The sequence below is a fragment of the Notechis scutatus genome, chromosome Z, assembly GCF_049901735.1.
Source record: "Notechis scutatus isolate UNSWTSFEM ecotype Mainland chromosome Z, rNotScu1.2, whole genome shotgun sequence".
In the NCBI taxonomy this organism is placed as follows: Eukaryota; Metazoa; Chordata; class Lepidosauria; order Squamata; family Elapidae; genus Notechis; species Notechis scutatus.
The window spans coordinates 46,934,739-46,960,812 of NC_142025.1; the positions used below are offsets into that span (position 1 = coordinate 46,934,739).

The following is a 26,074-nucleotide window of genomic DNA, read 5'->3' on the forward strand; positions in this document are numbered from 1 at the left end:
TGAGGCTTCGCTCCAATGTAACAATGCAAAAGCAATTGCGAGAGGGGAAAAAAAAATCCTGTTTAAGGACTAGCCTGCTTATCCAACGCCAGCAGGCTAAGAGAGAAATAATCCCAGGAAAGTGGAGTGGGAAAGTACTTGCCCCGGTCCCCAAGAAGGGAAACAAGCGGGGAATGGCGCCTGTAATATTTAGGTACGAACTTGAAGCCAGCTGTTTAAAATGGCGGGAAGGCAGAATCTCCGATGTTAAATGCCTGAGCAGTTTAATGAGCCGCTGCTGCTGACTCTCTAAAATGTCAGACAAATGATCCTGTAAGGAGAAGTGAGCCACGGCTGTGAGCGTTCCGGCAAGATCGCAAAGATAAGGCAATCGGGAAATTAGATAGGCTAATTGCCTGAAGCAACCGTCTCAGACTGCCTGCGAAGTGGCAGGCTCTGTCAGTCACAAAGAGCTGCTCTCAACTGATCGGGGGAATAACCTAATAGAGCCACAAGCCTTGAAATTGCCAGATTAATAGGGGGGAAAATTTGCAAGTCGATTTAACCCAAGAACAAACCTGAATCTTGACTAGCTGAATCAGAAAACCGTTCCAGTCAGGGAGAGCACAACTTCTTTCCATGAAGGCTGAGCTAAAACTGGGGGACGCTGAGGAGGTGTCCCGTGGAGGAGGAGGAGCGTCCCGGAGTTTTAAGCCCAGCCTTTCCAGAAGAGACTGAAGCACCTCCCACTTCTGTATGCTCTGAACAGCTCATGGGAGAATTATAAGGCATATACAACAAGAAGATAAGGTCAAAGAACATGAAGCAGACCCAGAAGAAGATGGAGAGATAACATCAAAGGAACACTTTAACAACATGAATTAACAATGGTTGAAGAGCAAGAACCAGAACTTTGTATCTTCCTTGACCACTTGAAGTGGTAAAAGAGGAAATAAATAATAAGATAGATTTAAATAAAATAAATATTTTCCATGAAAACCCTATTTTAACAAATAAAAAATAAGAAGAGTGACATTGTTTTACATTTTTGTAAATATTTTTAACATCAGGTGAATAATTTTGATTTAGCAGAACCCTGAGGTAACTGAATTTTAAGAAACACTGACATAGGCTGTAACATTAGAAGCTTGACAGACTTTCTTTCTCAAGCTTCCCTGTTCTTCTGGGGTATATTTATCTTTAACGAATGACTGACACATATTTTCTTCAAGGTAATATCTGTACTTCTCTACAGAGGATATTAACCAAAATATTTCAAGTCCTTCTAGAGGAAATCAATTATGTAGATCTAGTTCAATTTGACTTCGCACTGAGTGATAGAATACTGGCTTAATTAGTCTTGATAGATAACCTGTTAATAACTGCTGGATATATTGGTGGACTTCAATACCACTATGCATGGTATCAAACTATGGGAGCCTGGCTCTTGTTGGGAGGTATCCTAGGAAGAATATCTCCTTTAGCTAACATGTTTTATGTAAATGGCTTCCAATTGCTCTGTGTGATAAAAGTATTTGTCTGCCAACACTGACAAACACACCCCTACATATACATTCATCCTTATAAATCCCAAGCCTAACTCCTGTTTATTATTTTCTTCCTTCTTTTCTTCTTTTCCTTCCTACCTTCCTTTCTCTTCCTTCCTTTTTCCTTTTTCTTTCCTTTCTTTTTTCTCTTTTCCCTTCTTTCCCTCCTTCCTCTCTCTTTCTTTATTTCCCTAGACCTGAATTCCACAGATAAAGCCTTTTACAAGGGTAATAACCCTGAAAAGAGAAGTTAGGCATGGCTTTTTAAATGTTGGCATTAATCTCTTGGAATTCCTACTCCAATCCAACTGATCAGCCTCTTCTTAAATGTACTTTTAGCAAAATCTTAAATGTTTATTCTTTTGATTTTACTCTGTTGGAGCTATACTTATTTTGTGGCTACATTTTTATCTACTATTGCCAAAGGAACATACAACATATAAATAAACATAGTACAGTAAATTAAAAAAATATCATCATCATATTTGTCAGATCAGTCCATAGCTACTCACTTCTAACATCCTTTGGTCAAAAAAAAGCCTTTTGTTAAAAAAAAACCCTGTCACAAAACACTTTTTAATAAGATGGATAAGATATTGACTAACCTATCTTTGTGCATCTCTACAATAACTTATCCTATTAATAATAAAGGTAGTATACTTAAATTGACACATTATGACTTTAAGTGCAACCAGAGTCCAATTTTACCCAAGCAAATCTAGAGATTATCCTGAAAGCCAACTGTTGTCTAGTCCCTCCAACTGTAGGTATATGCCATATTGACACATATTCCGGCTACATCTATTGAAAGGGGGTACAAAAAAACAGACATATGAAGTTGTTGTTGCTGAGATTTGATTATCCTCTGAATGGGAAAAGTGTGAATGAAGGTGTGGGAATATTTGGGACTATCAATCAGATGTAATAGTTATCACTGAATAGTCATACTTTAATATTGCCTGAAAAGCAAAGATGCTCTCAATATCAGTGTGCCATACTATAACAATTCAAATTCTGAGTTCAAAATGTTCTTGCATCTATGAATAATTATGACTAAAATTATCTTTCAGATAAATGCCTTCTTGAATCTATTGGTCTTCCTTGATCTCGATGCAACCAAACTGGGGCACACCCTATCCCAGTTTCAGAATGATCTGAAAAAGTGTCTTCTAGTATAAGAAGTATGGTACATGATTGATACATGAATGTACCATTCATGTAAAGATACTTTTATCCAATATCTTAATATTACCATCAACTGAAGTAATTTCAATTTGCTTGACCAAAAGCAAAAATTCATAAAAGCAAAATACCTTTGTTTGGCCTACCAAAATTTTATAAGCTTAGGTTTCTTAAAATATCCATCAGTCTAAACAAATAAATACTAGAAATATGAGGAAAGGTATAGGAGAGTGAATGATGACTGTGAATGATGTTAGAAATCATTCCTGTTCCAGTTGCATTTTTGAACAGAGGTAGAAAGAGAGAAAGACAAGAGACTCAAGAAATCCAATTTGGATTTTATCTGGTATTGTGCTCTACAAAGTCCTAGTGAATTGCAGCAAGCACTCTCTTAAGGGATCCCAGGAGACAGATAGAAATGCATTTGGTATTTTAAGGCCCTCAATTTTTGTCAATACAAATTCTAACAGTTAAGATCCACCCAGTTTCCATTCAAGAGGAAACACTATTTTACCAAGCCACAGTCACATAAATTTCTGCCAGCGATATATTGCTAAGTAAAAAAGGGGAAAAAACATTTAACTATTCTTAAATTTCCACAACCATACAATTATACAGCAATATAACTGAAGAAAAAGAACCTTCTAATTTTAATCAGTACACATTACCAAACTATTTTTCCTATTTTTCATTCCTAGGCTGTTAGCAATTTGCTATGTTTACTTCAGAAAAGTGAGCATAGATATTGCCATGACTTTTACCTACAAAGCCTTTCCATCTGTTATCTAAAAATGGTGCTCAGTGATTCCAAGGCAAGGAATTCAATTGAGTCTGTATCCTACAAACAAAATGGAATCAAACATTGAATATGCTTTTATCAGTTTGGCAATCAGTATATTCTGAAAACTGTTTAAAAAGGTGTGTACCATCTCGGCTTCTACTATTGTCATAACAAAAGACCACTTTCATTTACCATCTGGACCATGCTGGCTGAGAATTCTGGGACATGAAGTCCTAGAATTACAATTGCCAAATTTTCAATACTAGTCTAAGACTCTGGAGAAGAAGCATCTAGAAGTTAAAGAAATAAGTTGATGCTGGCTTATCTTTTGCCATACAGTTGCTGTCCATCTTTGTTGAATTCTCAAGTAGGTGGAAATGGTAAACTTGAGAGTTTCAAGCCTAAAGGCTGAGAGAATTAAATAGGTATTCAGGTTGAAATCTATCAGTAAGTGGCAGCACTTATTTGACTCGGGATAACCCCAAAATACTGTGCACCTTTATTTTGGATAGTATATGGATGAGAGACTACCAAGAAATTTTCAGAGCTCTAGGCTAGACTGGGAATTTGAAAAACATCTGTGATGCAAGTAATTACAAATATTTATTTTTGCAGTTCTTGATGTTCTTCAAGCTTTATTGCTCATTTGCAGATATTTCATTATCCCCCTAGTACCATTATCAAAGTGAATGAGTGTGGGATTTGCTGCCATACTTGCACTGTTATCTGTAGTAGCTGATTACTGAAACATCTCCAAGCAAACAACCAACCTCAGAGAGAACCAAAAACTCCACAAATCAACCCTGACCTTGATGTATCTTCTTCATATTCTTCCACTGAAATACCGTATTTGCTGGCGTATAAGACGACTTTTTTGCCCTGAAAAACATGCCTCCAAGTGGGGGGGTCGCCTTATACGCCGGGAGGACTCCACTCCCACTTCGAGCTTGAGTTGCAGCCGGGAGGGAGGCTGGGGGAGCGGTGTGTGTGTGTTTTGTGTGTGTGTGTGTGTGTGGCGGGTGTCACTCGCCACGCGCTGCGCAACCTTTCCCCTCTTCCTTCCTTAGCGGTGTGGGGAGGAGAGGATTCGAAGATCCTCACGTGCGGCGTACTTTTCTTTTTCTTTTTTTCTTTTTGCACGCAGGTTTTGCATGCGGGCGGCTGTAGGTTAAGGATGGGGGAGCCCCCGGGTGGGTTATCAGGTTTTACGGTGCTTCCAACATGTGCGAACGGTGGGAGAGCGGAGAAGAGAGCGAGCGAGCGCCCCGCTGTGTGAAATCCTGCCGTCAAAGCAACACTGGGGGAGGCAGTGTATAAATTTACCAGGTTAATGTAGCAATGGTGATTAATGCCCAGAACATTGTTTGCGGGTATTGGGGTGTGTGTGTGTGTGTGGTGGTGGTGAGGAGAGGTTGTCCTTTGAATGCGGAAAAGTAGGTGTGACCTTGTGTAGGAAAATAAAGAGATCCTTTTTAGCGTGTTTGGCTTCTTTGCCTCCCCTCGTTCGTTTTGACGTGGAGATAATGGCCTTCGGGCGGGAGGGAAGAAAACGGTAGCTGGATCATTTCAAATTTCACTTACTCTCCTGCCTCACTTCAATATGTCTGAGCGACTCCAGATACTGGAAGACTTTTTGAATGAAAGTGTTACCTCCATTTTTTTTTTTTTAAAGAGGGCCACTTGGGGAAAAAAAAAGATTCTAAGGAATTCCTTGTTTCTTGATTAAAGAGAAGGCATTGAATATACTGTTCCTTGGCAGCCTTTTCAGTGTCCGGGTTTTTGGTGTGTGTGTGTGTGAGAGAGAGAGAGAGAGAGAGAGAGAGAGAGAGATCAGCTGTATTGAGAAGAGAACGTTTCCTGTGTTCTCATTTTATTTACAACATATTTTACGCTTAATGGTAAGCAATGAAAAATATTTTTAAAACTCATTTCTAAACTCCATAGCTATTTGCATATTCTTGGTTCAAAATTGGATTAGCTCATTTCAAAATTGTCCAAAGCAGAAAAGTGCGTCAAAAAAAAAAAAAAAGTGCAAAAGTGGAAGGTGTGTGGAAGAGGGGGTAGTCTTATACGGCGAGTATATAACAAACTCTATATTTTGAGTGGAAATGTTGGGGGGTCGTCTTGTACGCCCAGTCGTCTTATACGCCGGAAAATACGGTATTTATTTGTAAATTTTATAGTCCATTCCAAAGATTGTAGGTGGGTTACAACAAAGTAAAAAAAGTAAAAATAGTAGATTAAATTTCCAAATATGGCACTAGTAATCACGTTAGAGTTTCATTAGGTCACTGGAGTTTTCATCTATAGCTGTGTTGGTGAACCTATGCCACGGGTGCCGGAAGTGTCACACAGAGCCATTTCCGCCAGCACACGAGAGGTCGCCCAAAAGAGCTCCACTGTGCATGCGTGTGTGTGCCGCTGCCCGACAGCTAATTGCCGGGTATCTGGTGCACATGCGTAGGGGGTGGAGGGGGGTGCACGGGAGACATGTGCGCATGCGCAGAGATGTGCTCCATGCGAGGGGATCATGCGTGCATGTACAGACGCATAACACATGAGGGGGAATTGTGCGCACATGTGTAAAGATGCACGGCGCACAAGGGGGGAATCGTGTGCACATGTGCAGATGCGCAGCACGTGAGTTGGGAATCGCATGCACATGTGCAGACATGTGGCACGCAAGGAGGGTCACACATGCATGCGCAGAGGCGTGGAGGCCCCCTGCCTTCTGGGTGCTGGCATGCGAGCGTGCACAAGCGAGCGTTTGTGCAATTATCGGCATGGGAGCCGAAAAAGTTAGCCACCACTGATCTATAGCCTGCCTTTCACTTTTAGCAGTTGTTAATTTATTCTTAAATAATGTTTAATGTTTTGCCATAAACAGAGAGTTATTTAAGCATTTGTTTTTGAATCTCTGCCTGCAGTATTTATAGTTCTTTTAGTGGCCAGGGGAATCCACAGAAGTGTTCTGAATCTTCATTTTGAGAGCAGATAGGAGAGAAAGAAGACAATAGAATCAAACAATTTATAAAGAAATAAATAATTAACATTTATGAAAATGAAAAGCTTATTTATCAGAAGCAAATAAGAGGACCTGAGGCTACATAGGGATCTTAAAGATCTATCAGTGGAATCATAAGTGACCAGCCCACAGGATCATACCACACAATACAATGCAAATAACAACTTTCTGATAACTAAGTTTCTGATAACTATTGTGTAGTGTTCTTTTCTCCATGTCAAAGTTCACTCTCACCTGTTTCCAGGGAGTGTTTAACTGTCATCAAATATTTTTTAGCACATCTAGTGTCCACACTAAAATGAGTGTGGATCAAGTGTTCTGAGCATACATTTTCTAAACTATATTTTGTAATGACTTTGTATGTTTATGCTCCTCAGTATTATTGTTCCCTGCAAAATGCTCTTTGATTGGAAATAACAATGAAACTAAAGTACTAAAAAAAAAAAAAAAATCAGCCACATCAGAGAAACAGACGATAGCTACAAATTCTCACTGGTGAAACAATAAACCCCTGTTGACCTAACACAAAGCAAGTATAAAAGTAGAAAATGTAGTTTCGTTTTTTTTTATCTCATGCTGGGTATAACAAGCATATGCCAGTGACTGAAGAAATCAAATGTTATGGCTTGAAATATATTTCTTTGTTAGCTGTATTCAGTTTTAACAATACCAAAATAACTTGTGCATATTTCCAACTTGGGTGGGTGGGAGGAATTCACAATCCATATACATATCCAGAACAACACCAGGATTAAGGATAATGAGAACAGCATTGTGATTTAAAACCCACAACTGGACAGTGTGCTTGTTACAGCAAAAGTACGTACTGTAGTTATAGTGGTTATATGCTAAATTAAATCCTCCATACCAAAGTCTATGAAAGTTGATCAAGAAGCATAATTGGCAAGGTATAATTATGTTTGATAGTCACATCAACAGCTGGATTATTGTCACATTTTTCCATGATGAAGATCAACACAAAATATTTTAATGGATAAGAACAGACCTGAGCCTTCTAATACTGGAAAAGGGAGCTAAATTGAGCTAGTCATCTCTTAGAGGAGAAAAAGAAAGCTAGACAGCAAAGCAAATACAATTGTTTCTAAATTAACCTTGATTTTCATTTTGAGTAAATCAGCTCAAACAACATCAGCCAATATTCTTCTAAAACATAATTAAAAGAATTGCTATCATTTTTATTCTCAAAATGTTATTTAGCTGTTATCAGTAGCCCCAAAGGATTTGGATTTAGATGTTTTAAATTTCAAAACCCACGGCCAACAGAGGATGCATCCATTTGACTAGTCAACCCAGGTGCATTATGAATTCTACTAGTTTCCAAAGAACACTGGGGGAGTACCCTGAAGCCCTGGCAGGCACTCTGCTGAGTTCTTGGCTGACCTCAGATAGAGAAGGTCAGCTGCAGCACTTGACATGACAGCTCCAGAATGGCCTCTCTTTGATCAATGATCCATGCTGTCTCCTAGGTTTTCTAAGAGGCTTCAAGAGACAGAACAGCTTAAGAAATGCATAGTTATCTAATCATTATTTAAGTACATACATGTTTCTAATACATTTACATAATTATTGTTTTCAATCTGCATTTTATGTGTTTTTTCTTTTACAATGTATGCATACATTAAAATTTAAAAATTATCTTAGCAACATTGACATAAAAGGAAAAATGAATGAGCATAAGTAGCAGCTCAAGTATGAGCTGCTACCATGGTGGTAAGAGTAACAAAAAAAGGTTTACTTTTCCATCCCTACTGCAAATGAAAATAGCTTTTAGAGACTTTAGTCCTATTAAGTAAAAGAGCTCGAAGATGATATATGCTGGACCTCTAGAATACAGGTAGTCCATGACTTATGACTCGTTGTTAAGCAACATTCAAAATCAGGTTGGACTTCCTAAAGACTACTTATGTTCTGACAGCTGCCCCTCTGCACTGTCATGTGATTGCATTTTTGGGGCTTGACAACTGGCCTGCATTTATCGTCATTTGCAGCATCCTATGATCATCTGACCACGATTTACAACATTCTTTTCTGGAAACCAGCATTTACTTCTGATTTTTTTGCAAAAATTACCCATTGTGGACAATGGGTTCATTTAACAACTGTCATGATTCACTTAACAACTACTACAGAAAAGAGCATAAAATGGGCTCTTTTCAGTCATATGGTGACTTGCTGAATGACTGATACAATTTACAACTGTAACTCCAGACTCAAATACAGGCATAAATTGAGCACTATCAAAGCATTGTTTCACTTAAGAGTTAGATGTCAGCTGGACTGTTCCAACTAAAATGACTGAGGCCTTACCTCACAAGGTTATTTGAGTCTGTGGATCTTGAGGAACTTGATTGGCTTTGAAACACAATACAGCTCTCAATCTGAACTGCTGAGTTACAGAACAGGGAAGAAGGAGAATCAGCAATCCCACTTGAAAAATAGGTATGCACACCATGATTTTTGGCTTTCAACATTCTTCCATGCTGCAGCAAATTGGGAAGCCACCGCAACTGAAGAATAGAGACTTGCTCCAAAGTCTCATTTCAGAAACAATTACATCATTCAACATACATCACTGGGTGAACCATAATATGGGAGGAAATTAAGTTCCTATTTGTAGCTCCTTTCTTCTATTGATCATTAGCAGAAGCATCTTGGATAAGAGACCTATACTGATGGTACTTCCTATGTATATATCAAGGTGCAGCAATTATGATAGTTAATAAAGAAAGCCATCTCCAGTTCTTTTGTTAACCTGATTAATTTACACCCAACAGCTGATCCCTCTGTCCTCTTACATTTGGGCAGATGACGTCTTGTCAAAGAGACACTGTTTTCTTGGCCATAATCCCAGCCCTTAAAGCCAAAAAACCACAGCTGTATTCATCGATGCTCCATTTTTCTCAGTGGCCCAGCACACTTAGCATTACACAGCTTGAAAAAAACAGAGCCAAAGAATGCAATGCAAGAATCACCACTGCTAACAAGCTTTCCATCTCCTATAGTACTACATCCAAACCAGTTGGTTAAACTTTTTTGAAAAAAAAAATGAATTTGTTGCTTTCATTTTTCTTATTCCTCTCAACCAGACTTAATCTCAGCCAAATGTCAACCCCACCCTCATGAGCTCAAATGCATTCTTAAAACCAAGGCATCTAAAAAATGGTGGATGGTCAACAGTTCTAGAATTGTAAATGGATTATAGAAATAGATGAGATCAAGGATATTAAACTGTTCTGTGTGTCTAAAAAGACATATAAACAAACAATAATGTAAAAAAATCAATCCAGTGAAATGACCTAAATGACTAAATAAAACAAGCCCTTAATTAACTGTTTCTATATAAAATTGTTTTAACTGTTATACAATTTCTTAAACTTTAATAAACTGTTAAAACTTCTTTCTAAAAAGTTCTGGCATTTCAATTGTGTATTAATATGGTAAGTGCCAAAGAACACATTTCAGTGCTTGGCAGAGATTGATAACCACTAAGTCAAGGACGGTTGGCTTTGAAAAATGGAAATCGACTAGTCTCTGCTAAACACTGGATGGATTGCTATCATTTCTCAATTTTTTTGTTTCTTTTTTTTCTTTTAGCATCCTCTGTACCCAGAACATGAAAATAAACCAATCTATCATCTGCTGCTTCTTCTTCCTCTATTTGCAAAGCTGTTAACTCAGAAAGGTCACTAAACAATTGAGAGAAAGTACAGAGAAGCCAAAATAACAAATGGTACAAAAGAACGTTTTGTTTACTTGGAGGTTTAGTGAATTAGTGAATACTGCTTATTCTAGATATTCTAGATAGTCAGTAGTCATCACAGAGCTTGTTTCTAAAAATGAAGTCAGAATCTTGTTATTAGGACAGTAAATAGCAACTAAGAAATTAAAAATAAAAACATCAGTGTTGAATCATTCCTTTCTGTTATGTGTAACTTCATATTGTCTCACAACTTCATCTACTTTGGAATTGTTATTACCAAAATGACACATTCCTTATCTGGAATGTGTAACAGCGATTATAAATTCCTCCATTTTCTCTTCCCACAAAACAACTGTTTCATGGTTTGTTTCCTCTGTTCATAGCTTTCACATTCTTCTTTTTTTAAGTCCTCTGTGGTGGTTGTTTTTCTTCAGTTTATGTTTAACCTGTTCCTATTTAATTTTGCTTTAAAAGAAATTGTGCAAACATTGCACTAGAATGGGAAAAGACCCAATTTATTGTAGTCAATGTGGACAAGACCCAATTTATTTAAATAATAAGTTATATAAAAGAGAATTGTTTGTTAAGATCATAATATATTTATTGCTTGAAAGTTCATACAGGGAATGAACATTTCTGCAATCGATATCATTATTATTTACTGAATACTCAAAAGCTGCACAAAAAAAGAAAGTAGATTGGAGAAAGAGAAAGAGTAATATAATTAATTCTGCAGCTATCTATGTGAGCAGGTGCTAGAAGGAATAACTGTGCAAGATGATTACTAACCTATCATATTGCTTGCAATCTCTGAAATAAATAAACTAAAGTTAAACCTAATAAAAAACCACAAGGTAGATATTTTACAACTTGCTGCTTCAATGATTGATTGATTGATTATGTGTAGTCACATCAACTTCTTAGCTACCACAATACAATATAGGTTCTTTCTATGGTGATCTGTTCCTAAACTGATATTTGAGATATCAATCAATCAATCATCCATTAATTTCCAAATGAAGTATCTTTCAAATTTTTGGCATTAAGTAATTTAAGATTGTAAAGTGTTAAAACCATTCTAGAATTTGGTCCAAGTAGCTGCAGTAATGAGAATGATTCCCAATCTCTATATATTTATGTCCTTTATTTCCTAAACCAAAACTCTAAGTCCGCTCTGCACTTTGAAACTCTGGAGAATCTTATTCCTCTCAAAGATAGCCCTAAATTGAATTGAATTGAATACTTTACTGGCCAAGTGTGATTGGACACACAAGAGATTTGTCTTGGTGCAAATGCTCTTAGTATACATAAAAGAAAAGATAAAAGTTAAGAATCAAGAATCATAACGTACAACACTTAATGATAATCATAGGGTACAATCAGCAATCAAATCATACTAGGAAACAATATAAATCATAAGGATACAAGTGACAAAGTTACAGTCCTACAATCACAAGTGGGAGGGATGGGTAATAAGGAGTGATTAGAAGATTAACAGTAATAGTAGTGCAGACTTTGTAATAGTTGAACAGTGTTGAGGGAATTATTTGTTTAGCAGAGTGATGGCTTTCAGGGAAGAACTGTTCTTGTGTCTAGTTGTTCTGGTGTGCAGTGCTCTATAGCGTCGTTTTGAGGGAAGGCATTGAAACAGTTTATGTCTGGGATGTGAGGGGTCTGTAAATATTTTCACAGTCCTCTTTTTTAAAACAGACTAATTATTATCTGACTTAGTATACAGGAGAGGACTAAGTATCAGGCTGACTTTTCCCAACTTGGTGCCCCTCTGGAAATATTCAACAATCAACCTGTCCAGACTGACATTCCCAGAAGTGACTGGGAGTTACAGAAATTGTAATTCACTTGCATCCAATGCAAAAACGTTTCAGACTCATTTAAATAATCTTTCCATCATGACCATGTAACTCAATAAATCACGACCCGCAGAGCTGCTGGGAATTTTTGTAGGGATTACTTATTTTGGGACCTTCATTCAATTTATGGAAGTGAGTGGCATGGTGGCCTAGTGATGAAGATACATGCCTCCCACTCAGAAGGTTTAAAGGTTAATTTTAGGAAGTAGCAGATGTTTCTCTCTTAGGGAGAAAGTAAAGAGAAAGTATCTGCTGTGAATTCTGTATGGCATCAGGAAGGATATCCGGTCACTAAATGCTCCAGCTAATCTCCCCAATTCTATCCCAAATTAAAGGATTAAAGTCTCCTAAAAGGTGTTTTTATTCAATTTATGGAACAACTTCTATATGATTGAAAATTGACTGTTCCTTTCAGCAAAGCATTTAGCAATCTGCTATGCCAGCATAGCCAAATCAAAAGAGAAGAAATAATAATGTTACAGTCGTTAATAATATGAAACAGAGTTAGTTTATAGCTTATGGGAAACAGTACACTGTGACACACTTAACAGGACTTTCTTAATATTTATAATACCTTTCTAGGTCACACTGAAGGAATTGTTCCTTCTTACATAATTAAAGCTTGCTTGCGGAGGCCATCTTATAGTATTTACTTCAATGGGCCAAGAAATGATAACAAAGATAGAGAATATATATGCAAGAAATAGATTTAGAGATGAATAGAATTCGTTAAAAAGTACAATAATAGATAGTTAATTTTTGCAAATTTGTTCTTGCAGAAGGAATTGTTTTTATATGAAGCACTCATTTTTAACACAAAATAAAATGTATTTATATATTTTGTTGCTTCTGATCTAAAACACTGAAACATTAGGAGGTGATTTATGGAAAAATAGAGAGATCACTTGTGAAACACTAAAATAAAAAACAAACTATTCTTTTTAAAAAATAACTACAGCAGAAATTGATTATAATACTGTTTCCCCGAAAATATGACCTACCCTGAAAGTAACTCCTAGTTTGATTTTACACATGGGCCCAATATAAGCCCTACTCCTAAAAATAAGCCCTAATTAAGATCCTACCCAACCCAGAGTGCACAAGTAAAATTAAGCTATGGTGGGGATGGGGAGTGGTAGACTGGGCGTTGGTTCTTACCTGATACGCCTCTTCTCGTGGAACTGCGTAGAGCATCCAGAGAGTGGGAGGTGCTCCAGTCTCATGTCGTACAGGCTGAGCTATAATTGAGGAACGCCCTCCTCCTCCACGTGACTCCTCCTTGCGTTCCCCCAGTTTTACGAAGACGAGAGGACAAGAACAATCCTCTAACTTAACTAGAAAAAAACAACTCTCAACAACCATAAACAAGATCATTGGCCGAAACAGGATTCCCTACCAGACGGAAGAAGAAGAAGGGTGGGGCTGGATGCTCTACGCAGTTCCACGAGAAGAGGCGTATCAGGTAAGAACCAACGCCCATTCTCCGTAGAACTGCTGCGAGCATCCAGAGAGTGGGACATACCAAAGCATGTTGTCCTACGGGCGGGACTCCGTCTGAATCGGAATCTCCTCTGGCTCTCTCGCCACCTGTTGAAGGACTCGCCTACCAAAGGATGCCTCAGCGGAGGCATAAGTGTCAATTCTGTAGTGTCGTATAAAGGGAGATGGGGAAGCCCAGGTGGCCGCCCTACAGATGTCATGGATGGAAGCATGAGTGGCCCAGGCTACCGAGGTAGCCGCACTCCTGAGCAGTTATCCCACTAGGAACTGGCAGAGCTTGGGCCAAATAGGCCTTAGAAATGGTAGCCCTGATCCAGCGACCTACAGTAGATGGGGAGACTTTGCAACCCAGCGTCTTCGGCTGAAAAGAAAGGAAAAGTGACTCAGACTTTCTGATAGGCTGAGTTCGATGGATGTATATACGGAGAGCTCTGCGCACATCGAGGGTGTGCCACTGTCGTTCCTTCTCCCGTACAGGCTTTGGACAAAAGTTAGGCAGGACCAATTCCTGTGCTCTGTGAAAGGCCGAATTGATTTTCGGCATAAAGACAGGGTCAGGCCTTAAAATCACCCGGTCAGGATGGAAAATGCACAGGTCCTTTCTAACGGATAGAGCTGCAATTTCAGATATCCTTCTTGCTGAAGTAATTGCCACGAGAAACACCACTTTAAGAGTGAGATACTGAAGCGAAGTTTCCCTGAGAGGCTCGAAGGGAGACTTGGTCAGCACCGTCAAGACCTTATTAAGGTCCCAAGTCGGGTATCTATGGACCCTTGGGGGGCGCAGGTTGGAAGCTCCCCTGAGAAAAGCCCTGATACGAGGATGATGGGAGAGTGGTGCAGACGAGTCGCCAGGAACCACCGTTGAAAGAGCCGAGACCTGCCTTCTCAAAGTGTTAGGGGAAAGACTCCTGTCTAGGCCGTCTTGCAGGAAAGCCAAAATCTGCACAACGGAAGGGGAGAGCGGGTTGATAGACGATTGACGGTACCACTTGGAAAAACTGTTCCAGGTCGCATTATAAATGCGGGTGGTCGAAGGGCGTCTCGCTGCCATAATGGTAGTGATGACCTGGGCCGACAGACCCTCTGCCCTTAGTTTTTCCCGCTCAATCTCCAAACGGCTAACTGAAGCCACTGTGGATCCGGGTGGAGGAGAGGGCCTTGGGACAGGGAGATTCTGTCCCGTGGAATCCTCCATGGAGGGGCCACCGACAGGTCGCGAAGGTCTGCGAACCAAGGTCTCCTGGGCCAATACAGTGCCACCAGGAGAATCTCCGCCTTCTCTAGAACCAGCTTCTGAATCACCCTGGGGATTAAAGGGAGAAGAGGAAAGGCATACAGAAGACCGGGAGGCCAGGGGCAACGCAGGGCATCGTAATTCTCTGCTCCGCTGGTGGGGTATCGGGAGAAAAACCTTGGTGTCTGAGCGTTGTGCGGAGATGCGAATAGGTCTACCAGAGGCCGGCCGAAGATGGTCGCTGCCTCCATGAACAGAAGAGGATGAAGGTGCCAGAAAGGCGGTTGGTGCGCCTAGGAGTTCGGCCTATCGCTCAAGCCGGTTTTCCTAAGGTTGGGCCACGTCCCCCTTTTGGAAGGAAAAAGGAATTTCCCCTAACTATCTATCTGCTAGTAACAGCTCAAAAAAACTTAAAGGAAAGGGTTTTGCCAAAAGGCTGAACTAAGCAAAGAAATTTTTTTTTCTTATTTTTTATTTTTTTTTATTTTTTTTATATATATAAAGGGGCGGAGCCCAAAGGTAGCTAAATATGAAATGAAACTTAGTAAAAAAATTAACTAAATATTAAGCTGTAAAGAGAAGTCAAATGCAACGCTGAGGCCAGTGAGAAAAAAAAAAACCCCTCTATATACAAGTATAAATATCACTTTCCACAGACAAAAAGGGGTAAGAAGGCCTCCGAAGGCAGCCTCCCAGCGAACTTGGAAGGTACGTGCCTGGGTCTCTGAGCGAGTTGCGGGCAATCACAGAGCAAAACCAACTGAGGCAAAAGAAAGGCAAGGGAGAATAACTAGACACGGAGCCACGGTATTCTCATCAAAATCAGGGTCCACGCGGCCTATTAATCACGCTGAAGACCAACAATCAACCACGCAACTTTAAAGCTTAACCAAAAAGGCGCCGACCACGAGGCGCGCCTAAAATGGCCGCCCGCAATGGCGCTAATAGTCCAGAGACACACCAGCCCTTAAACTCAAAAAGGCAAGGAAATTCAGAAGGGCTGGGAGAAGAAGCGGAGCTTCCTCTGATTGCATTAGTGGGGGGAAGACGCAACGATCGGAAAGATAAAAACGGAAAAAAGCGGCTGGCTCCAAGGAGCGCGGTTTGGGAACAGGCAGAGAAAGGAGGAGGAGGGGTGGGGGGGCAAAGGCTCCAACTCCCCCTATCTCCCTCCTAAGGGCGAGAAATCTCGCTAAGGCAACAATTTGGGACCACAGTCAACACAAGGAACAAGGATTTAAGAAAAAAAGGCAAACCTGATAGAAATCAAAGATTAGGAACCTGAAACGGCCAAGGAAGAAAATAGCTGCCTGTCTTGTCGAAGGCTGAGCTAAAACTGGGGGAACGCAAGGAGGAGTCACGTGGAGGAGGAGGGCGTTCCTCAATTATAGCTCAGCCTGCACGACATGAGACTGGAGCACCTCCCACTCTCTGGATGCTCGCAGCAGTTCTACGGAGAACTGCCCTACTACTTACCTTTGGATAATTGTAGCCAGGCCTCGCACACCCCAACACCTGTCTTGCTGGCCATTTCTTCTGTAGCCAGCAAGGCTGGCAAGGTTTTCCTGAAGGCCTCTGTAGCTGATAACAAAGCTCCGGATCAATACAGTGATGTGCGCAAGTGAGGTTAGTCAGTGGATGACATCCCCCCAAAATAAGACCTGGTGCCTTTTTTGGTGGCAAGAAATATAAGACATTATTTTCGGGGAAACACGGTAAGAAAATAACTGCACTTTCTATTTACATGAGAGTTAATCATGCTACTGTATCTAGTGTAATATAAGTTATGGGAGGCTACTGATTCCAACAAAGCATAATAGATTTGGACAATAAACTACCCTTTCAATTTACTACAAGGTTCACTGGAATATGACTGGCATGGAACCATGAAAGAACAACCATTTCAAGACAACAGATAAGAAACCAGAGATAAATAAAAGTCTTAATGCAGAAGGTCCCATATTCAATCCTTGCATCTCCAGTTATAAAACTGCAGTACTATAAGAACCTGATCATGACTACATTAATTTTACCAAGTAAACACCTTTTCAGTTAGCTATGCACAGATAATGCTCTGAATCACAAGAAACATCTGTCAAATTTTAGGCTAACAAGCTGTGCAAAGATGGTGTAGTTAACTTATGTTTAGAGAGTTGTGCAGAAACAGGTTCAATGAAGTAAATATTGACAGCTAAACATATTTGACAAACATTAAAGTAGGATTAGTTTCAATTATTGTTCTTGCAAAAGAAGAAAAAGAAGATGAAGAAAAAGCAGTGGATTGTTCTCTTAACAATCTATCCTGCCTGGCTGGCTGCCTGCCAACAAATATACACCTATCTCTTGACTTATGACCACAATTGAAACCACAATTTCTATTGTTAAGCAAGATAGTTGTTAAGTAAATTTCAGCCTACTTTACAAACTTTTTGCCATGGTTTTTAACCAAAACCCTATAGTAGTTAAGTAAAGCATGATGTTATTAAGTATATTTGGTTTTCCCGTTGACTTTGCTTGCTGGAAGCCAGTTGTCAAGGTCATAAATGGCAATCATGTAATCTTGGGACTATTGTAAATCCATGCTGATTGCCAAACACCCAAATTTGGAGGGAATGCTGCATCGGTTGTAAGTGCAAGGACTGCTCATAAGTCACTTTTTTCAATACCATTGTAACTTTGAATGGTCACTAACAAATTATTATAACTCAAGGACTACATGTAAATGATTATTTTAATTGAGAAAGTTTCAATAGATATCTTTGTTTCATTCAACACATGTACAATTATGCAGGAGGGATCCACTACAGGAGCCTGCACACTTTGTGGCTTAATAGCACGATTCTTCAAAATAAAAATGCAACTTTCCTGAATTCAATTCTGTCTTGTACATAAAAATAAACATAATTGTCCAGGACCCTCCAGTCATCTGAACTAAACTTCCAGGATTTTTGAAAAGGTCTTACTGGCTTTGGAATTCTGAGAAGAACAAACCATTGGAAATATTAGAGAACAATAAGCATCATGGACAAAGCTAAATTTCTATAGAGTGAAAAATCCTTTTGTTGGTAGTTCCACACTAATATAAATCAATATTTTTTTTTAGTATTACAGGTAGTCATTGACTTACAACCATTCATTTTAGCAGTTGCTCAAAGTTACAACAAAAAGCTACTCACAACCACTCCTTGCATTTATGACTATCACAGCATTATGTGGTCATGGGATCAAAATTTGTGCACTTGGCATCTGACATGTATCTATAAAAGTTTATGATTTTTTTTCCCAAATAGATAATTGAAACAGAATGGACAAAAGATATAAGCATAATGATTTAAATTGAGATGAAATAAATAAAATAGAATTAAGAGTGAAAAGAGGGGAGAAACCATATAGAAAATATAGAATGGTAAATAAGATATGAAATGGTATATAAAGTGAGCATGAACTTGATTTATGTCTGTACCAAAAGATGTAATCCGGGACTAAGCCACTTTCCAAAAAGAAGTTTTATGTTTTCATGTTTTGTGTTTTGTTTGTGTATGTTTGTTTATTGAAAATTAATAAAATTTTCTAAAAAAAAAAGTTTATGATTTTATAAAATATGATTTTTTTCTGACTTGTAAAGTCAAGGGGGAAGCTGTATTCGCTTAATGATGATGTGAATCACTTAACAACGGCAGAGATTCGCTTAACAATGATGGCAAAAAAGATTTTAAAAATGAGTGTGGTTCACTTGACAACTGCCTTACTTAGCAATGGAAATTCTGGTCCCAATTCTGATCGTAAGCAGAGGACTACCTGTATTATAAATTAGCAATGTAACTTCCAGATTTCTGCATTACATTTCCTACCAGATTCAACCAACCCATCTAATAGCTATAGATAGATGGGATTGTAGTCCAAACCTTCTGGAGGAATATTGAGGAATACTGATCTAAACAATCCACAATATAACTGTCAACATTATTGTCCATTATACTTCATAACCCCTTTTCAATCAGCTTGCATCGTTATCTCACAGTCACTTGCTGTATTTGCAATCTCCGCAAATGGAAGAAAATTTATAAACCACATCAATCATTCCCACTTTATTCTTTGTTCTTGTCAGATTTTGGCAAGAGTTAATCAAGACTTTAGTGACAGCCCCACATTTGGCACTCAGTTTGATTCCATATGCTGCATAAATGAGTAGCAAATGCATATACACCTACATAAGCCATATTTAACAAATGACTTTTTTGTTATCTAAAAATTCTTCATTCTGCAAGGTTAATTTGGAAAAGAATTCTAGACTATTTAGAATTATTTATGGTGAGTTGTGACTCAACATACACAGTAGTGCTTAATGGTTGGTGAACCCCTTTGGATTTTTCAGTATTTCTGCATAAATATAATCTAACGTGTGATCTGTTCTCCACATGAATCCTAAAACTAGATAAACAGAACTCAATTAAACAGATGAGTTTCAATATATGGTTTGCTGTGGGATGGCCACTCCAATCTTGAAGGAAGCTCGGAAGAATTTTGAATAGCTACTTAATCAAAGGTTTATCAGTGCATAATGTCACATGGAATTCCTGTACAGTCCTATTACACAGTCAATCTTAATACAGATGCATTTTCTTGTGTTTGAAGTAGGTGGCAAAACTGCCCTATTTTCCAATGGGAAATTCCAGTGGGAACTCTTAAGAAATCCAAAAAGAAAACACTCAGAGGCTTTTATTGTCTTTGTACTATATTCCTAACAATGACTGTGACAGTTAACATATTGATTATGCCTGTGCAGATCTAATGTAATTGTCTTCACTCTGTAGATAGGTTTGGAAAGTAAATGTAAAAGTAAATTTGGAAAGTAAATATACATCTTGAAAATCCTACACCTATTCCACCTTGCTCAAGAAAGAGTGCCAAAACCTTCCCTTGTGCCTCTCTGGAATTGGGATCATTATAGTATCGCAGAATATTGCACATGAATATAAAACATTAGCAGAGTTTACTGTATATACTGAGTATAAGCCTAGTTTTTCAGCCCATTTTTGTGCTGAAAAAATCCCCTCGCTTATACTCGAGTCAGATTCCCTCTGAAAAAAAAATGGTGTGGAGTCGCGCCCGGCGCAGCGACTCCCAACAGTTTAGCCGGGAAGGGAAAGGCAAAAGCGCTTTGCCTTTCCCTTCCCGAGGCGGCGGGACTGGGGCCGCTCCGGCGGCAGCGACTCCCAACAGCCCAGCCGGGAAGGGAAAGGCAAAAGCGCTTTGCCTTTCCCTTCCCGAGGCGGCGGGACTGGGGCCGCGCCGGCCGGTGAGTGACTCCTGACTCAGGGGGCCTCCGAGGGAGGGGAAGAGAGTGACTCCTGCCTCCCGCTGTCATCATCATCTTCTTCTTTGGGTTAGTGAATCAATTAAACCTTTCATGATAGTGAGATCGTTTCCCAAATTAATTATTTTTATTTTTGAAATTTACCAGTAGCTGCTGCATTTCCCACCCTCGGCTTATACTCGAGTCAATAAGTTTTCCCAGTTTTTTGTGTAAAATTAGGTGCCTCGGCTTATATTCGGGTCGACTTATACTCGAGTATATACGGTAGGTCTTCTCTCTAAATGTAGCTCTCTCTTTCTCCCTCTAAGTGAAGAGTGGGGGGCGGTGTCCCACAGGATTGCAGCCTATATACAAATAGTCCTTGATTTAAAACCAAAATTGGGACCAGAATTTCCCACTTCTAGTTGGGAAGTTGTTAAGTGAATCTTACCCAATTTTACAAACTTTCTTGCCAGTGTGGAATCCTTTTCCTTGTTAAGTGAAACATACCATTAAGCAAATCTGGCTCCCCCAACCCCCCCTTTGACTCTGCTTGTGGAAGATAGCTGGGAAGGTCACAAATGACAATCTTGTGGTCCCAAGATGCTGCAACCACCATAAATACATACTGATTGCCAAGTGCCTGAATTCTGATTATGTAATTGGAGGGATGCTGTCATGGTTCTAAGTGTGAAGACCAGGCATAAATCATTTTTTTCAGTGTCACTGTAACATCGAACTGTCGAACTGTAATTCAAGGACTACCTATACTGACTGACACAAAGAAACACCAGATACAGACAGAGTATTTTTCTTAGCAGTCCAAAGTATATTAATCCCAAATTATGATACTTAGAAATATCTGCTTCTATGGAAACTATCACTGATAATTAATTAAATAATAGTTATAAATCAGCTTTTTAAATAATAATCAATGCAACAGAAATACTTTTACCATCTAAGTTTATTAGTTATTTTCTCAAAAGCAAAAGACAAGAAATGAAAAGCTAGAAGACAAAAGAAGCCTTGATTAATATTCATGACATATTTAAGGATTCTTAGAAGTATGCTTTTCAATTAAAACAATACAGCTTCCTCCATATTTATTATAAACATTGCAAACCACCCATATTTTTCCTATGTTATTTCCTGTCCTATGCTAAAACATTGTCTTGGATATCCTCTTGAACAAACCCTTGGAGAAAACAATTTTGATAGCGAAACCAAAACATTTCTATTCAGAAAATGGGCGTTGGTACTTCACCTGATACGCCCGCTCGCGAGCTTCAGAGAGCATCCAGATAGTGGGAGGTGCTCTAGTCTTCACCTAACAGGCTGAGCTATAAATTGAGGAACGCTCCTCCTCCTCCACGTGACTCCTCCTTGTGTTCCCCCAGTTTTACGAAGACGAGAAGACAATAGCTATCCTCTCATGTCAACTATATTACAAGACTCAACTCTGAACTATATACATCATTGGTCGAAACAGGACTCCCCCAGACGGACCAATTAGGTGGGGCTGGATGCTCTACGCAGCTTGCAGAACGGGCGATTGCAGGTACCAACGCCCATTCTCCGTGAGCTGCTGCGCAGCATCCAGATAGTGGGACATACCAAAGCCTGGCTTGTCCTATGGGAGGGACTCCGTCTGGTCCGGAATCACCTCTGGATCCTTTGCCACCTGTTGAAGGACTCGCCTGCCAAAGGAAGCCTCAGCTGAGGCGTAAACATCAATTTTATAGTGGCGTATGAATGGAGATGGGAGACGCCCAGGTAGCTGCTCGACATATATCCTGAATTGACACCTGAGTAGCCCAGGCAGCCGAGGTGGCCGCACTCCTTGTAGAGTGAGCGGTAATGCCACTAGGGACAGGAAGAGCTCAGTGCCATATAGGCCTTGGATATAGTAGCCCTAATCCAACGTGCCAACAGTAGACGGGGAAACCTTGCAGCCCAGCATCTTTGGCTGAAAAGACAGGAATAAGGATTCTGATTTTCTGATTGATTGAGTACGGTAGATGTAAATACGAAGAGCCCTTCGCACATCAAGAGTGTGCCACTGCCTTTCCCTTTCTCGAGAAGGCTTGGGGCAAAAATTAGGTAGGATCAATTCCTGGGATCTGTGAAAGGCCGAGTTGATTTTAGGCATAAAGGCGGGGTCTGGTCTCAGGACCACCCGATCAGCGTGGAAGACACATAAGTCCTTTCTCACGGATAGAGCTGCTATTTCAGATATCCTTCTTGCTGATGTTATCGCCACCAGAAACACCACTTTGAGTGTGAAGAACTGAAGTGGTGCCTCCCTGAGAGGTTCGAAGGGAGGTTTAGTTAATGCCATAAGAACTTTATTAAGATCCCAGGTAAGATACCTGTGAATCACCGGAGGGCGTAGATTGGAAGCCCCTCTAAGGAAGGACCTTATGCGAGGGTGGTGGGAGAGTGAGCCAGAAGAGCTGCTAGAGATCACCATTGCCAAGGCTGCGACCTGCCTTCTCAGAATGTTGGGGGAGAGACCCCTATCTAGCCCGGCCTGTAGGAAGGCTAGGAGTTGGGCGATTGAAGGAGAGAGCGGATCCACGGATGACTTACGGCACCACTGACAAAAGATATTCCAGGTTGCATCATAAATGCAAGTAGTCGAAGGCCGCCTTGCTGCCAAGATGGTATTGATGACCTGGGCCGACAGACCCTCATCTTTTAATCTTTCCCGCTCAACCCCCAGACGGCTAGCTGAAGCCACTGCGGGACTGGATATTGAAGAGGACCCTGGGACAGAGAGATCCTGTCAAGGAGGATCCTCCACGGTGGGGCCACTGATAGATTGCGAAGATCCGCAAACCACGGTCTCCTGGGCCAAAATGGGGCTATCAGGAGGATCTCCGCCTGTTCGAGGATCAATTTCTGAATCACCCTGGGTATCAGCGGGAGGGGTGGGAAGGCGATAGAAGCCCGGGTGGGCCAGGGGCATCGCAGGGCATCGTGGTTCTCTGCGCCGTCAGCAGGATAATGAGAGAAGAACCTCGGTGTCCGGGCGTTGAGAGGAGATGCGAATAGGTCCACCACGGCTGACAGAATCTCGCTGCTGCCTCCTGAACAAGGAGGGTGAAGGCGCCATTCGATTGGTCCAGCTTGGCCCTGCTTAGCCAGTCTGCTTGGACATTCGAGACCCCCGAGATGTGCTCCGCCCTGATGGATAAGAGATGTCTTTCTGCCCATCGACAGATTCACTCCGGCCTCTCTCATGAGACGAATGGAATGAGTGCCCCCTTGACGGTTGATGTGGGCCTTGGTGGTAGTGTTGTCTGTTAAAACCAGAATGTGACGGCCTCGCACCTGAGGGAGGAAGGCACGTAGAGCCAGATATACTGCATGCAGCTCCAGCCAGTTGATGCTGCAGCGTCGCTCGGTTGCTGACCAAGTTCCCTGGGCTGAAATCGACTGCATGTGGGCTCCCCATCTGTAAAGGCTGGCGTCTGTCGTAAGAGTGACCCTCTGGGGCTCCTTGAAGAGATGACCTCGGTTGGTAGATGTCCACCAGAGAAGCGAGGCGAGAACCCTTGGGGGACCTTCACCACGAGACCTGAGTTGCTCCTTCCGGAACGTTGGTAAGGTAGGAGGAACCACTGCAGGGATCTGGAATGTAAACGTGCCCAGGAATAATTGATATACAGGAGACCAACTTTCCAAGCAACTTGGATAGGTTTAATAACGAAGCCCTTTTATTTTGCCTGATTGTCTTGATAGCTTTTTGTATACTGGTGAACTTCTCTTGGGAGAGGAATGCCCTCCTTTGAACCGAATCAATCACAGCTCCTAGATGCGCTATACGGGTGGAAGGATTAAGCTGGCTCTTTCCCAGTTAACGAGGAATCCGTGAGCCTGAAGCACTGAGAGGGTAATCTTAGTGTCACTCTCAGCCTGATGTCGGGTAGGAGCCAGAATAAGAATATCGCCAAGGTAGCAGTGAATGCGAATAGGGAAGTGTCTAAGGTGCGCGCGTGGGCCGCCAACACCTTGGTAAAGGTCCTCGGGCCGAGACAAGACCGAAAGGAAGGGCTACGTACTGGAAATGTTGATTGTTATAGCAAAATCTCAGATACTTGGAATACGAGGGGTGAATGGGTACATGGAGATAAGCCTCAGAGAGATCGATGGAGGTGAGCCAGTCTCCCTTCCTAGTACCCTGTAAGATTGACTGAAGTGTGTGCATTTTGAATTTGCGATGAACAACATAGCGATTGAGCCTCTTTAGATCTAAAATGGGTCTCCAACCCCGGAATGCTTCGGGGACCAAAAAGAGGAGGGAATAGAACCCCCCTCCCCCGCTGTGACAAAGGTACGGACTGGATGGCCTTGATATTGGAAAGATGAGTGATAGCGGCCGCCATGAGAGCCTGCTTAGTCGGGTCCCTGGAAAAGGGAGAAACCATAAAGTGCTCCGGAGGAGCCGATTGAAACTGAAGAGGGAGACCAAACCTTACAGTGTCCCTAACCCAGGAATCAGACGTGGAAAAGTCCCACTGGTCGGCAAGTACTTAAGGCGACCGCCAATGGGATAAGAAGTTGAAGGGCTACCTGGGACGGCGGGGAGCTTTATTTCCAGTGCCCCAGAAGGGTCTCCTGTATGAGCCTCCCTTCTATTTCTATCCCCAGTCGCTCCGGTCCTGATAGGTCAACCGAACATCAGGGAGCCCTGATACCTGGGGGCGAAGGCCGTGGAAAGGAAGATCGAAAGGAGCCCTCCGAAAGGACTGAGACCCTCTAGACTCTTGCCTTCGAAAAGAGATGGAAGGAACTTCTTCTTATTCTGGCTCTCCATCAGCAACGGCTCAAGTGCTGGGCCAAACAATTTCCCCCTGACAAAGGAGCTGAGGCTAATTTGGCTTTGTTCTTGACATCGGCCTGCCAGTGCCGAAGCCATAGTAACCTACGTGCAGAAACATGCGAGGAGATGGCCCTAGCGGAAAATTTTACGGAATGAAAGGTGGCATCGCGCGAACTCTGCTGCGGCCATTAGTTTCGCAATGTCCTGATGTGCCCTAGTGTTTGAAGGGGGGACATGCTGTTTTAACTGCCTGAGCCACCTGATAGAAGCTCGGGTGAAGAATGATGCGGCTGTGGCCGACCTGGATGGCCCAAGCATCCGACTGGCGCGCTTGCCATAGAGCCATCTCAGCTCGCTTATCCTCCAGCTTCAGCGCTTCTAAAACGCCGGTGGGGTTGGATGAGGATGCTAGCCTCACTATTGGATCGTCTACCTCCGGAGTGTTTAGCATGTTAGAAAACTCCGAGTCGAGATTGAACAACCTCTTGTCTTGACTGGAGGGAGTGGGAGGGGAACCCGCAGAGGCCCATTGTCTAGCGACCAAATCAGAAAAAATTGGGGGAGTTGGAACGACCTCGGTTTCGATGACCGGCTGTCTGAAAACTGAGTCTTCTGGTCCCCCCGGGATCACCAGTGATGGTTCAGAAGGAGCCTGGGAAGTCAGGCCCGAGACATTCTTTGCCTTGAATAACAAGGACTTAAACAAGTGAGGCTTAAATAAGCCTACGAATACTGGCTGGTCAGGGGAAATGCCTCGTCCTCGGACATCTCCCCTTCCATGGGGTCTACCTCGAAGAATGATTCTGAATACTGGATCGACCCCCTGTCTGAACCTTCCTCTTCCCCGAAGGGTTCAAACCCCATTTCTTTCTCTTCTTGGCTCACTTCCCCTTCCGGGACGGAAGGCTTCAGCGTGGGAAGGTACCTGATTGAGATGTGAAGCCGGCCTGGAGATCGATCGTCCGGACATCGATTCGGCTTGGGGAGCCATCAATTGGGTACCTGGTCTGGCCAACTGCTGGATACCCTCTGCTATCCCTTGTCTGATGGCCAGTTGCATCCACTCTCTAATGCTGTCCGGGATAATGGTCGAGGGTGGGTCTTCTGGAC

The 26,074-nt window shown here is 41.4% G+C and overlaps 1 protein-coding gene across 7 annotated transcripts in view; it reads right to left on the reverse strand.

Moving 5' to 3' along the window:
- Positions 1-26,074, reverse strand: part of PLXDC2 (plexin domain containing 2) — a 351,404-nt gene that overhangs the window by 257,000 nt on the left and 68,330 nt on the right. The gene's annotated exons all lie outside the window — the stretch shown is intronic.